The sequence below is a fragment of the Episyrphus balteatus genome, chromosome 2, assembly GCF_945859705.1.
Source record: "Episyrphus balteatus chromosome 2, idEpiBalt1.1, whole genome shotgun sequence".
Lineage (NCBI taxonomy): Eukaryota > Metazoa > Arthropoda > Insecta > Diptera > Syrphidae > Episyrphus > Episyrphus balteatus.
In genome coordinates this window covers 47,482,868-47,498,403 of record NC_079135.1, presented here as the reverse complement: position 1 = coordinate 47,498,403, position 15,536 = coordinate 47,482,868, and the positions used below count along the sequence as shown (strand labels likewise).

Below are 15,536 nucleotides of genomic sequence, written 5' to 3'. Positions count from 1 at the left end.
CTTATATTTATCACTTTGCTCTTACAAAAGGCGTATAAAGTTGGCTTAGCATTTCCAGTGTACCTATACAGAAAATCAGTATTTTGAGCTCTAGGAATTTAGAACGTTTGATGTTATCTCTTTTTTTATACAGAGAACCATATTTTTAAAAGCAATTCATATAATGTATGAGCCTAATGTTATTTACTTCTATACAATCCCATTATGTTCCAAGTTCTTTTTAGCTTTGAAAAGAATAACTTTCTATCTTTTATAGCCGATATGGAATCTCAATAGATACCAACTTCAATCCAAACAACAAAAAAACACGTAAACATTCTCCATCAAGTTTTATCAAATCCCCATATTTCTTTTGTATCCAATGAAGAACATCAAAATAATTCTATGATCCCTTTCAAAAAATAAAAAAAAAAAACACGAACAAAAAAATCAGGACACGACACCATAGCAATCTAGCTCACCTTGATTATAGGACAAGAGAGTTTTCTATACTATAGCTCTTTTGATACACTACTCTACTATTTATTAACATTGTTCAGTGAGCATAAAAGACTCCCAACCCAAAGCCCAACACCCCATCTTTCGCCATCGGCTAATAATGAAATTTATGAAGCCGCAAACTGTCCCATTTCTGTCCCTGGTGCTGTAACAGGCTTTATAGATTGACTGGCATGGATACGCGTGCGCGCGCGCGCGTTCCAGCACCCACTGATTGCCATCTCGCTGTATTGAGATTTATCGCGCACCATAAACTTTTTCCAACAGTTGCACAAACACAGTGTGCCTTTTTTGTAGAGTAGAGACTAGAGTCTAGAGTAGACCACAAGGCTCTCGCCTCGACTTCTTTAGATGACAAGAGATCTCTGCTGCTGACGAACAGAGTCCCCTATAGAGCTCAAGGCACTGTAGTTCTGGGAGGCGTGCTCGGTTGATTTTTTTCGTTGTTTAATGTTCCTTCAATCTTAATGTGCTAATCGTGAAATTTCTGTCCCAGAGTTGAGAACCATTGTCACGTCTTCTACAATACGGCTTTGGTACTGGGTGTAAAGAGTCTTCTGTCGAAGAGACGAAAAGACAACGACGTTCACGTCCATCGCCTGAACTCGATTTATGTTTAGATTTGAATCACTAGTAGTTATTGACTCTTTGCATGTCTACCGAAGCGAGAACCAAGCTTGCACACACATCAAGATTGTTGTGAGGGAAGCCTAGCAAAGGGGATCACATAGATACACAATAACACGCTTTCGTCAATGGCGACCCTTGGTGGATATAGTGATTGAGTGCAGCACGGATGTATAACGAGTTTGGATGGACGCCGCTGGTTTATGGCTTTTGTTGTGGCGTTTTCCAAAATCTAATCGAATGATGGGGCATTCGTTCAATAGGATGACAGAATAATGGTAAAGACAATGTAAGATTCCAGGCACAGAGTTAGCAGTTAACTTGTAATATAGGTTAGTTTTTGAATTCTTATAGAAGCACTATGCAGTAGTTTATTTTTGTGTGCAGAGTGAGAACAGTGAAAGATTTTATCTATCAACAGGGTTTTAGCACATTGAAATAATGAAATGCGTTTACTGAGATTTGAAATAATAAAACGTTCAAAAGATGATAGCATGCGACCTTTCAAGTTCCAACAAAATAGCGAAAAAGAATTCCAATTTCTACCCAAAAAAAATCTTCGGATAAAAATTTGAAATGTGTCAAAAGTTTGTGCTTTCTCTGTTTTTCCTAATTGGTTTTTGTAGCACAGCATAAACAAAACACATAACCGCATTTTGAGTATAAGGGTGGCCGGCGTGGTTTTGTCTTTTGTTTTTAATTTCATTTACCTACTGTGTTTTTATGTCGAAAAAGTATTTAGAACACCGAGGTTAAAAAAGTAGCAGAATAGTTTGTCCTAAAAGCGTTTGGGTACTTTTGAACAATTTTTCTTTCTCTGAGAGAATTTCAAACTCCACTCCTTTAAATTTGACAGATTTAATATTATTTTAATGAATCCCAAATGCAACTTTTTGACCAAATTTCATTAGGTTGGTCCATCAATTTTGTTTTCACTAAAAAAAACGACGGTTCATATTCTTGGTTTCAATCTCATAGATAACATAATTGCTGAATTTCAATTGGGTACCACTACTATTACTTAGTTTTTCCAATAAACTCTCATTATCACTACACCTAAAAAAAAACACCCTTTCACAAAGAAAAAAATGCATAGACTTGTTTAATTCGTAATTCCCATGGTAAAGAAAACTTTTTTAATTAATGACGTAAGCGTACTTTTTATACAATTGATATATTTTCAATAAAAAATCACCCTTTCACTAAAAAACTTTTTAGACTGCTTAGATTCTTGGTTTCTGTTATATATGAAACATTTCTACCATTTTTTACTGGGGTACATTTTTGTCCCAGTTTTTGTGGTAGGTATAATAATTGTGAATTTCATCGTTTCTTAAAAAAAACACCCTTTCACTTAAGATAATTTTGTAGACTTTTTAGATTCTTAGTTCTTATAACAAACGAAACTTTTTTACAAAGTGAAAAAATTAACAAAATTTATGTCAGCTGTTATGATACCTTTCTCACACATAACTCAACCCATAAAAAAAAACACCCTTTCATCAAAAATGAATCGTTTATTTCAGAAACAACATAAGTCCATGAGCACTTACTTTCAGGAGCAACAAAAAACTGTTTTTTATGTTAAAATTCCATAACACTTCAAATTTAGATTATGCCGAGTTATAATCTAGCTAAAGACGCATTTAAAAACCTTTAAAATATAAACTTTTTTTTGAAGTCCAAGCGGGTTTTTAAGCCTTTACAGTCGCTGAACATTTATGTTATTTCTTAAATAAACGAATTTTTGTTGGTAAAACTTTTGTTTTTATCTAGCTGTAGCTTTTGAACCCTACTTCTGATTTTAATGAATAAAATAGCAGTAGATAGAGTAAATCTTTACCTTTTTACTGTTGTATAATAATTTAAACGCTTGCGTGTCATGTTATATATTCAATATTTAAAAACGCTGCCTCCGCGAGAGATTTGGCTATAACTTTAATTCAATTCTTCAATTTTAATGAATTTAATAGATATACATGAAGTAATTCCTTACCTTTTTATAGATGTATAACAAAAGGGCGTGCGTGTCAAGATTGCTGCCAAAATAATTTAAAACTGGTAAAAAGTCATGTATTTTACAGTCAAAAATGTTGCCACCGCGTGAAATCTTTCCATATATCTTGAAATCTTTACTTTCAGTTTTCGTATTTTGGGGGGTCTGACATACCTAATTTGTTTCCAGAAGATGAATAACATAAATAAATACATAAATGAGAAACTTAAAAAAAAAAAAAAAAAAAATATATTTTGGGAAAAATGGACTTATGTTGTTTATGAACTTTATGAATCCTATTTCTGCTTTATCTAAAACCTTCATCCCGAATTTCATCAATGTATCATGTTTTTCACATGGGTTTCGGTTATATTTTACCTGTTGAAGTAAAAAAATAAACATCCTTGTTTTTAATCGGCAATAACTTTTCTTAGAACAATCGTATTGAATTTACTTTTAAATCATTAGATTAATCATCAAAAAATACCTTAAAAACATGCGTCATATGATTATACATATTCCACAAACAATATTTTTGACTATATTTTTGAGCTTCACCCCCTTCCTCTTTTCCGCGAAAAAAAAACACCCTTTCACCCAATTTTGTATAGACTATTTTGATCCTTGGTTCTTATCCTAATCCCTAACTTTTTGCCAAGTTTCATCTTTCATGAGGGTAACAATTTTTTATAAAATCCCTATTTTACCTGAACTGCCAGCATCTCTTTGGTTTGTTCTTAAAAGTCATAAAAAATTATTAATGACATCTTTAATACTTACGTCTTACTAATGCATAAACTGTAATGGAGCGCGTAAACAATCATAAAAACAACTCCGCCAGATCACTTCAAATGTCCAAGATCTAAAATCAGAACAAAAAAGAACAAAGTGAAATTTCTTTCTTAGACAACAATGTATCTGGGGTATTCATTTGATTCGGACAGCTAAGCTTCTTTCAAAATTATAATTATTGTTATTACCTGACTGACTGACTTTCTTTCACTTTGTGTGCACCTTAAATGGCCAATTTCAAGCAAATCAAATTCCACAACATGACCACAAAATTACAAAAAAAAAAAAAAAGAAATCAACTTTGTAATATTGTTATAAACTCTGCTCCAGATTGTTCAGATGGGGAACAAAGAAAACAAAGAGAGGAAAAAAAAGAAGAATAAGAACACTTGAAAACATTTTAATCATTAATCGCCTTTCCCCTAAAAAAGAAGAAATACCAAAAAAAAAAAAATAAAAATAAAAAATGAAAAAAAAGTATTCAACCAAAACAATGAAAACTCCATCAGCGGCATCGTCCACCCATCGTACACATAATTTAAAAAAAAACCTTCTCCTCTATGGCTCTAAATGAAGAAGCTGGAAACATTTCTTAAACCAAAACAAAGTCCCCTTTCATATAACAGAAAATTGAACAACTTGCAGAAATTGAAGGAAACAAAATAAGAAGAAAACAAAAGATTAAAACCATACCAAGTCAAAGATGTAAACTTACGGTTTACGAAGTTAATTCAGCGAGACCGCTTCTATATGGAGAACTCCCAGACCCAGAGCTTACAACTGGTCCCGTTTTTGTGTCTTTCTTCGACATCTTTGCTTTTTTTTTTCCCTAGTTACTGTTGGCTGTTACTGTTAGTGACTTTGGCTTCCCCTTCACTATGTGCCATAAGTTGGTTACATTTTCTGTGGTGCTCACTCTGTGATTGCTATTACCACAAAAGACGAACACATAAATTCACTATCTCTGGACAGGTACTTGGCTCTACTACAACACTGGACCGGAAAATAGCGTGACTTGATAATCTGACCTCTCCCCAATGTTTGATTTTTGTGCTTGGCTCTGGCTCCTCTGGAACTGTGGCAATGTTATTCGCATGCGATCTAGTATTTGGGAGCGGGTTCCAAATGCAAACAAAAAATATAAACAAATTCATAAAAAAAAAAACTGGGTGGAATCAAAGTTGCAGCACATTCCAAGTTTGGAAGAAACGAAAACAAAAACAAATTGAAAGTAAATAAACCAAAACAACAGAAAAAGTGAAGTTTTGTATTGCAACCCAATCTAGAGAAAAATAGAAAACAGTGGAGCCTCTTTTCAAGTCGGATTGTTAGGACTTTAACGTTTTCTATTTGAAATGAAGATAAAAGTCAAATGGTAACTGAATACCAGTGCGAAATTTGCGAAATCACATTCCACTACAAAATTTTATGAAACAGAATTTATTATAAAGTAACAAATCTGAAAGATTGCCCCTACCTACCCTAAGATTGGTAAGAAATTCTTGTAAAGAAGGATAGCTTCTTTATCCTCTTCAGCCTAAACAGTCTTATATAATAAACAAGGTTTTGATAATTTTGATTTGTTGATTAATGTTTTTTGCTTGAAAAATTTTGGCAGAAATGAAATTTTTTTTTTCGGCACATCATAATTTTTCGGATACATAGTCGAAAAAAAAAAACAGTTAAGAGGGGGTGTCCCGTCACATAAAATGCTCAACGCTTTACAAAGTTTATAAATTGGTGGATAACTTTCGCATTTGTAAAGATAATCGAATGAAATAAAATGTATTATTTAGTTAATAAACAAGGCTTGAAATATTTGATCTTATAATTTCTAAATCTGAGCAATTGTAATTAGAGAGCATAAAAAGCGACAATTTTGGGCGTTGTTTTAGTACGACCTATTTATTTTGTGTTTGTTTCTTACTCAGACTAAAAATTTTATTTTTCTTAATACTTTTTTGAATTGAGATTGAATTAACCTAAGGGTACGGCCACGTCCTGAGCGGCTGAGCGTCAATCCTGAGCGACGAGGTGGCCACGTCCTGAGCGGCGATCCTGAGCGGCAATTTCAAAACCCTACAAGTGCAAAATTATCGATGAGTATTCGGCTCGCACGCGTTAGTCCCAGGTTCGATTCCCAGAAGTGCCTATAAGTGACTTATTTTATAATTCTAATTAAAATAAAGTTGGTATGCCATATTGTAGTAAATATAGATCAAAGCCTAAAACCTAAATTTCAAAAGATTCTAATGACCTGTTTTGCAAAATTTGATTTTTCCAAAATCCAAAAATGCAATAATTTTATTTTTGATTTATACTATAACTATATAAATGCTTTTGTATAAAAAAATTTAATAAAATTTAATAAGTCGTTTGAGAGAAATTCAGAGTTTAAAAAAAAGGTTCTATCACAGGTAACGTTAATAATGACTTTCGAAAAAATCTTTTTTTGTTAAAAGATAGGACTTGTCCAAAAACCCACACTTAATTTTTTTTTGTTTTAATCGTTAAAAGAGTATTTGAGAAAATTATACTTTTCTAGAATAGGTGCATCACAGGTATGGATAGATAAGGTTCTAAAAAAATTTATTCCATAGAATCATCTGCACAATCTCCAAAAACTGCTACATACCAAGTTTGAAGAGATTTGATCCATCCGTTTAGGCTATAGCTTCTTAAACATACAACGATTCGAGTCCCAGGTTCGATTCCTGTCGGGGCCTTTTTATTTTTTTTTTATTTAAACGAAAAAAATTAATATTTTTTTAATATTTTTCTTCAAAAGAAACCATAATTTTCACCATTTACTAAAATGTTCGTGGTAATTTAGAATACAATGTAGTTCGTCGCTCAGGATTTCAAAAAAAAAAAAAAAAAATAGAACAGAGCTGAGCGACGTCGCTCAGACGCTCAGGATTGACGCTCAGGGTTTATGTGGCCACCCCTATACATTTTCATACGTTCTAATTTATTTTTGCCGCTCAGGATTGACGCTCAGCCGCTCAGACGCTAAGCCGCTCAGGACGTGGCAGTACCCTAAGAGTAAAGCTATTTTGAAAAACTAAAACTTTGTTTTTTATAGAAAAAAATTAATCGGAACTTATTTTATTTTTCTTGACCTTGCAATGTTTGGACAGGTGTAACTTCTGCATACATCAATATAATTCATCAAAATAAAAAAATTTAAGAAGCTCATATTAAATATTTCTACCTTGATTTTTTTCAAAAAAAAATCTTAGTTTTTGAGAATTTTGAAGAACAAAATTTTACTTTGTAAAAAAAAAATATTTAAATTATGATTTCTGAAAAAGTAAATATAAAAACTCTTTTTTGAACATTTTTCTTTGTTTGATACCTTAAAACTTAATATTGCTTTTTGAAAAAAATCAAGTTATACACGGAGGAACGTACCAAAAAGCTAGAGCGTACAGGTTGAGTCAAGGCAAGAAAAACAAAGTATGGGACGGGGTATCTATTTCCCTCCTTGACTCAACCTATACGCTCTAGCTTTTTGGTACGTTCCTCCCGTAAATCGTTCCTCTCAATGGTTGCCAACCCAAAAACCACGTTTAGTAGCTTTGCTGTTCATAACTCTGGTTTTCCATAACTTCGGTTTTTCATAACTTCGTTTTTCCATAACTTCGGTTATTCGTAACTTCGGTTTTGCGTAACTTTGTCGCGCATAATTCTGGTATTCATAACTCCGTTACCATTTCGTCGAGAGGCATATGAATAAAATTGCAGTCCCCTGCTGCCTAAAAAACCGGTCAATCAAATTTCTGCAAGATAAGTCTAAGGAAAATATAGGTTTTAAGTCTAATACAAGTTTACAAGCATTTCTTTGATAGAATTTTTAAGGGGCAGTGGTCTACAATTTTCCAAATAATTTTTTTCAAAAAATAAAGATGATATTGACTGGGTTCGAACTCGGGTCTTCAGTTCATAAATAAACCTTCACACTCAATCAATTCTCTTTGTGTATTTTTGAGCGACTCAGGGAATAGGCAAACCTGCCCCTTTTGTTTGAATCTATAGTGCATGAAAGCAGAAATATTAAAGTTGCATCGGCTGGATTTAAGACCTGGCCTTTGAATCAATTGTAGTTTTTACTACGTCAAGGGGTAGAAAAACTCACAAAAAGGATGTGAGTTCTAAAGCTATCTACACTGGTCGTAAAAATAAGCAAAAGGTAATAAGAAAATCCATGTTTAATATTTTTTTTTAAGAGATTCAAGTCCTATTAAGATATTAAAATCACCCAAACACCTTTTTTATTACGTTTGTCCTCACTGTTAACAACTGCAGTTTTTTTTTTTTTTTTAGAAACCTGCAATAATTCCTGAAAAGGGCTAAGGTCCAATTTTTATATTTCCCTATTCCACTTTATTATGCATTCCATTCCATGTCCTAACACCATCATCTACATTGCATACAGCATTCCCTCTGGGCTCCGTGTTCGTGCCTTTTTTTCTCAACCTCGCAAAGGTAATTTGACTATGATATGTGAGGCATGCAGGAGACAAAACAAAGCAAAAAAAAAACTGAAAAATTTGTATGTTCCATACAGCAACCTGTCGTGCTGATTAGAGAGACTAGCTTGGCACACAATTGTTTGCCAATGGGATTGTACTGATTTTGTTGTTTATATCTTTATGACATATATACTAGGGTGGGTCAAAAAAATCGAAAATTTTTTTTTTGATTTGGTACTCCGAAAAATCGATTGCTAGACCCCTCTAGAATATACACACCAAATATGAGTTCTTTATATTAATGGGAAGGTCCTCCGCTTTGCAATTTTCCATTTTTACATCAAGCTTCTACTAAAAAAAAATATTTTTTTTATTAATTGACTTTTTAGCAAATTTCTTTTCAGATTCTTGTAGGAAATTGAACGCTCTACAAAAAAGGCCTTATACACTTTTTTCGTTTATCTAACCGTTGAATAGATATTTGAGGTAAAAAAATCGAGAAAATCTTTAAAAATTCGTTTTTTGGTCTTAATTTTGTAACAAACTGAAAAATTATAATCATCAAACGCGCAAGACATATTCTTGTTGGAAATTGATTGCTCCACAAAAAAGGTCTTGTTAACTTTTTTCATTAATCTAACCATTCTAAAGATATTCGAGGTCAAAGTTAAAAAAAATTATGAAAACATTTTATATTTTAAAAAATTTTCCAGTTCACTGAAAATTTAATATTTTCAATTTAGCAAGACGTAATCTTGTAGGAGCTTAAACGTTCTACAAAAAATTCCTTGGCATCAAATTGATTGCTTTAACCGTTTAGAAGATATTCGTATCCAAATCGAAATGCATACGGGTCATAAGAAAACTATTGAAATCAGTGAGCATTGGTTTGGATACGAATATCTTCTAAACGGTTAAAGCAATCAATTTCATTCCAAGGAATTTTTTGTAGAACGTTTAAGCCCCTACAAGAATATATCTTGTTGATTTGAAAATTATGAAGTTTCAGTGAATTGGAATTTTTTTTTAAATATAAAAAGTTTTTATATTTTTTTTTAACTTTGACCTCTAATATCTTTAGAATGGTTAGATAATTGAAAAAAGTTATTAAGACCTTTTTTGTGGAGCAGTCAATTCCCAACAAGAATATGTCTTGCGCGTTTGATGATTATAATTTTTCAGTTTGTTACAAAATTAAGACCAAAAAACGATTTTTTAAAGATTTTCTCGATTTTTTTACCTCAAATATCTATTCAACGGTTAGATAAACGAAAAAAGTGTATAAGGCCTTTTTTGTAGAGCGTTCAATTTCCTACAAGAATCTGAAAAGAAATTTGCTAAAAAGTCAATTAATAAAAAAAATATTTTTTTTTAGTAGAAGCTTGATGTAAAAATGGAAAATTGCAAAGCGGAGGACCTTCCCATTAATATAAAGAGCTCATATTTGGTGTGTATATTCTAGAGGGGTCTAGCAATCGAGTTTTCGGAGTACCAATTCAAAAAAAAGAATTTCGATTTTTTTGACCCACCCTAATATATACCCTAACATTTGGTTCACCGATCCAATTTGCATTTGACGTTCGTGTCCCAAGGCAACCTCTGGATTTCATCCAAAAACTGATATACGAAAATCTTTGTACTTGCTATAGACAGACGGTACATACCTAAGATCGACTTACTATTCTACATTTCGGTTCATAATTAATGCGAACTTGTGATGCTTGTCTAATTTTCTAATTTAATTAGCTGTCCTCTACAGAAACCGAATGCGGTGTTGTGGTGTTCTCTTGTGGGTAATATAAGCCAAAAATCATGCCATAAATTTTGGCTTTTTCGGTTACCTAGACGGAATAACACCTTTGAAATTGGATTTCCACACGAAAGACACACTTTCATGAATGAAACAAACCGTACCAGCGTACAACGTGTATGTGGCACAGGGTGTCTTGTTCTTATAAGGCCCTCAGGGTCTCCGGCGACACTATGCATTTTGTAAGTTGTAAACGATGTGGTGTTTGTTGTATATCTACTACACTCTCTTGTACCGGATACACATTCAATAGCAACGGTAATTGGATTCAATGCTATTTTGGTAACTCCAGAGGGAGATATACGATAAGAAAAAAGTGGAACTTTTTTGTCTTTGGCATGGAAACGTGATCGGATATTGGGTTTGTACTTAAAATTTAACCAAATAACCGCGCCATTGGCGTTAATTGTATTCGGTTGGTTTGCATAAAATGCGGGATTTAAAATTTAAATGAACCAACAACATTGCTGTTGTGCTGCTAATTGTATGTATCTTTAGCTATATGCAGTGCAAGCGAGATGCTTAGTTTTAAGAGGAATTGCTATAAATCTTGTGGCATGCGATAGTAGTGTAGGAAATATTTTATTTTAAATTTTATTTCAGAAAATTGTGTTGGTGGTAAGAATCGTAGTTGGAAAATGAAAGAAAATATATACCTGAGCCTGAAGCACACCGGTTGATAATAAAATAAAAATAAAATAAGATATTTTCACATTCCACGGTTTCATGGAAATGTTCTGGAATTTTTTTGTTTAACTTTGTTGTTGGCGGGGTTTTAAGAGCAAGATAAATTTTATTTTCGTGTTTATCTGTGGGTCCTTTTTCCTTGCTAAATAAAAACATAGCGATACTGGCTGGGGTGAAACCACATAGGTACCTATAATATATAATCCGGATCATGTTCTATAGTTTGATAAAATATGGATTCGAAAGGACATTGTGTTTCATGTTGAAATGAAAATTAAATAATGAGCTTATTTTAAAATTTAATTCTTTTTTATATCGAAAAAAGCTTGAATGGTATTAATAAAAAACTGGTATTACAAATATTATTTTAAGTCCAACGAAATATTTTCAAATCTCTGGGTTTTAAGGAGCTGTTTATGCTGCAGAACGTTTTTGACAAAAACAATGCGATAACCATGGATTCAATTACAGTTTGCTTCAATTGTATGTTCATATGCAATGTTTTTTTTTTTTCAGCAAAAATTCAGAAATCTTTTTGAACAAAACTATCGGTTTGGTTTAAAAAAAAAGACTTAATTTTTTTTTAAATTGTGAGGCATTCTAAAAACATGGAGTAGCTAACTCAGAAAACCTCAACATTCAGAAAAGTGATACAAAACTGGAGTATTGCACACAGAGAAAAATATGACCCGTTAAAAACTAACAGATTGCCATATTGTTTTACCGTCCATACATTTCATAAGGAAATCTTATTAAAATCAACGATTAATAAGGTTTTTTTAAGGAGATTTCTTATTATTTTTATAGAGAAAATCTTATTAAGATTTGACTGAAAAGTTGATTTTTTTTGCAACTTAGCACTAGAACAAAAATCGCGATCAATATTTTCATGGCAGGTTGGTTCAGGTGGTAAGGTGGGCCACTAATGATTTGAAGTCTCCAGTTCGATTCCCAGCCTGGTCATCGTTTTTTTTATTTTTTTGCAGATTTTAAAACAATAAGGAAAACCCGATTGTTTTAATAAGGTTTCCTTCTTGGATGAAAACCATAGAGAAATCTTATTGTTTTTGTTCTATTTTATGTGGTCTATTTTTCTCTGTGCATTACCTTGATTCCAAACACGAACCTAAACAAGAGTTATAAGAAATTAAAAAAAAAATCAAAGGAAAAAATAATAATAATAAATAGAGAACAGATGTAATTCAACTGGTTATCAAAAATGGCGAAAAATTTATTTCAGATTCAGCTTTAAGAATTGAGGTAGAAGTAAACTTGAAACTTGACCTAGAACTAGTAAGAAACATTTAAAAATCTTTAAGGAACAAAAAAAAATATTAAATAAAAAACTCTAAATTTGTACAAATTTTGTGTTTTTTTCGAATTACTGAGAAAATTTGATCCGCAATAAGATTTTACTTCACATAGTTTGGGAGAAAATAATGCAACAATTATACCACTTATAATATAGAAAATAATAGCACCATTAATATATTTATAAAGAATATTGATTTTCAGTAATGTTTTGTTTCATTTTAAAGAAAAAAGAGAGAAAATACCTACTTAAATAATAAAAAAGAAAAAGAAAGAAGTAGCATTTAAAAAAAAAATAATACTTAAATTAATAAAAATGAAAAAGAAAGAAATATCATTATATTAAACTGAAACGTAAAATCTAGTCAATATTGATATTAACTTTTGTCACTCAAAAATGTTAATTTGATAGCTGTTATTATCATTTTTTTGTCTGTGTACATTTTGGGTGCTCCTGAATTTATATTAGAGCCACCTTAATACGCAAACTGAATATTTTAAAGCAAATATCTTTCAGTATAAAAGTAAAATCCAATATTGACAAAAATTATTTAAAATGCATTTAACAAAAAAGCAAAAGAAAAAAAAACACTCATACGCCAGAGTGTACCTCTAATATTCTTTTAGAAACAAAAACAGCTATTTAAATATACATCAAATATGTGCACACTGCTTTATTATATTAATGGACAATTTCACAATTTTATGACATGATAAGGAATTGGAGGCAAATGAATATAAAAAACAGACGGTTTTCTGACTTTTAGAATAAATCTTAGTATTAAGTTTTGCCGTTTGTTTGTTTCATTTTTTATTAACTTTTTTAAACTGCTTTCTCGAACATAAGTAACACTTTTGGAGTGAAAACAACTTGTATTTAGTGTCTCAACAAGAATTCGTTAGTATTTTGTGAAAGAAAAGTTATTACACCAAAAATACAAAATTCAAAGAAAATTTAATTTAAGCGAGTTCGAAAAAATAAATGATGAAGGGATTCAAAAGGGGATAAAAACAAGTTTTGTCGTTTTTCAAAAAATCGAAAAAAAACTAAGAGTGAAATTGTACTTTTTTATATGATTTCGTGTTTCACATGTTTTCGAGCCCGCTTTTTAGGGTTCAGTTTTTTTTTGAGCAGCTTTGATTTGATTTGATTTATTGAGCACGGTAAAATCTTGAATTGAGAATTGGAATTGCATAATGCTCAAAAGTGACAATTGATTTAAGCCTTCATGAAAAGTCAGACGTAAAATACAAAACCAGTGATTTTATAGTAAAAGCATCGGTGAATGCAAGGGGTTGCCATGTTGCCAACATTCATATACAAAAAGTTCAAACGGTACAAAAAGGATTTTAAGAGTCCTCAAACCTGACACATTAAATTAAAGTTAAGATGGAGAATTAAACTAAGGTTTAAATTAGTACAAAAATGGCAGAAGTGAAAGTAGGTTGAGTAAGGGTTGAAAAAACTCATGACTGTTAAAAAAAGAACATACACCGAAAAAAAAAACCAATATCAATTTAACATTTTTTAAATATCAAATTAACATTTTTTAAATATCAGCCAAAAATGCTCTATAAAATGTGTTTTATGATATTAAAAATGTTAAAACAACATTTTTATTATCAGGATGATATTTAAATGTCACATTTTGGAAATTTTTTTTGATATTTTATTATCATTTTTTCATATCAATTTCTCATTCCAAATTATTGAAAAATATTAAATAAAAAATTCTTAATGTGTACTAATTTAAAGGCGCTTTGTGTTTTTTCGAAGTAAAATGTATGATTTACTGAGAAAATTCGATCGGCACTAAGATTTTACTTCACATAGTTTGGGAGAAAATAACAAAACAATTATATCACCTATAATAGAAAATATAATATCACCACTATTTTGTAAAGAATATTACCTTTTAGTAATGTTTTGAAAAAAGAAAGAAATTTCTTAAAATAATAAAAACAATAAAAATAATAAAAAAGAAAAAGAAAGAAATAGGTTTCATTATAATAAACTAAAACGTAAAATCTAGTCATCATTGATATTTTAATTGTCAAAGTGAAATTTTCACTATCCACTTAAACTTAAAAAAATGTCAAAATGATATTTTAATTGTCAAAGTGAAATTTTCACTATCCCACCTGAAATTAAAAAATGTAAAAAATGATATTATAAAATATCAAAATTGATATTTTAATTGTTGGACGACTTTTGTCACTGAAAAATGTTAATTTGATAGCTGTTATTATCAAATTTTTTTTTCGGTGTAGCAAAGAAATCTGCTGAAACAAAATACTTAATCTTTGAACAATTAAAGGCTTTATTGTATTAAATTTTCCCTAAAAAAAAAGATTTGATAACTACTAACCAACAGTTTACAAATTAACACAATTTTACGGAAGACTTCATACCCCTCAAAAACGACAGCAAACTTTAAATTTCCTATCGAAAAACATTCTAAAAGTATGTAAATATTTCCAACACAATAAACCAATTATCGCACAGTAATATAATTCAATTCTTTGATGTTAATAATAGAAAACCGTATTGGTTTTTCATTTATATATACAAAATTCTTATCTAAGCAATCATTCAATTCTTCATTTACTTAAATGTGACATTCTTGCAGCTAAATTAACGAAAAAAAAAAATCCATCTTAATAAAAATAAATCAACAAAACCATTAGTCACTAAAGCTTCTTCTTCTTCTTTCCAAAAAAAAATACCATTAAACTCCACCTAACCAATCTTCCAATTTTAGTCCTTCTTCAACAAAACAAATTCTTCCTTATATTCCTTCTTCTATCTATATATTTTTTTTATCCAAAAATAGCTTTTCAAATAAACCATAGCCTCTTGTGTTTGCGGAGAAAGCCCATCGATCTTCTATCAACTTAAGCGTTCGCTACTTTATTTGTAATGATTTGCTTATTTATCCACTCAGAAAGGCCATTCATATAGTCAGTCAGTCAGTATTCAGTCATTCAAAGTGAGGCAGCAGTGAATTGTTCAGGTCCATTGAAAGAGAGGCTCTTACGCGAATCTCCTTTCCAGAGGAATAAACTTCAACAACTTAGACCAAATAGGCTTTTCATCAAACTTAATTGCTTCCGCATATATTCACGACCCACCGACAACGATGGACGAATCGTTTTTACTTTGTTGGAGCATCGCTTCCACTAACTGAGAATATAGGTATGGTGCTTATTGTTGCTCAAAACTATTTCAACTACTTACTCTAACTTGGCAAATAGCCTAGACCCACCACGTCCGGGTTTCGACTTATCTAGTGCAGGCAGTCCATAAAGTTTTGCTTATTGCAACAACAGATTAAGTATA

At 31.2% G+C, this 15,536-nt stretch overlaps 1 protein-coding gene across 4 annotated transcripts in view; it reads right to left on the bottom strand.

Moving 5' to 3' along the window:
- LOC129912613 (uncharacterized) overlaps window positions 1-15,536 on the bottom strand; it is a 146,058-nt gene that overhangs the window by 20,518 nt on the left and 110,004 nt on the right. For 2 of the 4 annotated variants that reach the window (XM_055990920.1, XM_055990919.1), the window contains exon 4: window positions 3,902-3,983. The exons of the other annotated variants lie outside the window; for them this stretch is intronic. The gene's annotated coding sequence lies outside the window, so the exon portion shown is untranslated. The remainder of the gene's footprint in view (window positions 1-3,901; window positions 3,984-15,536) is intronic. 4 annotated transcript variants of the gene reach the window in all.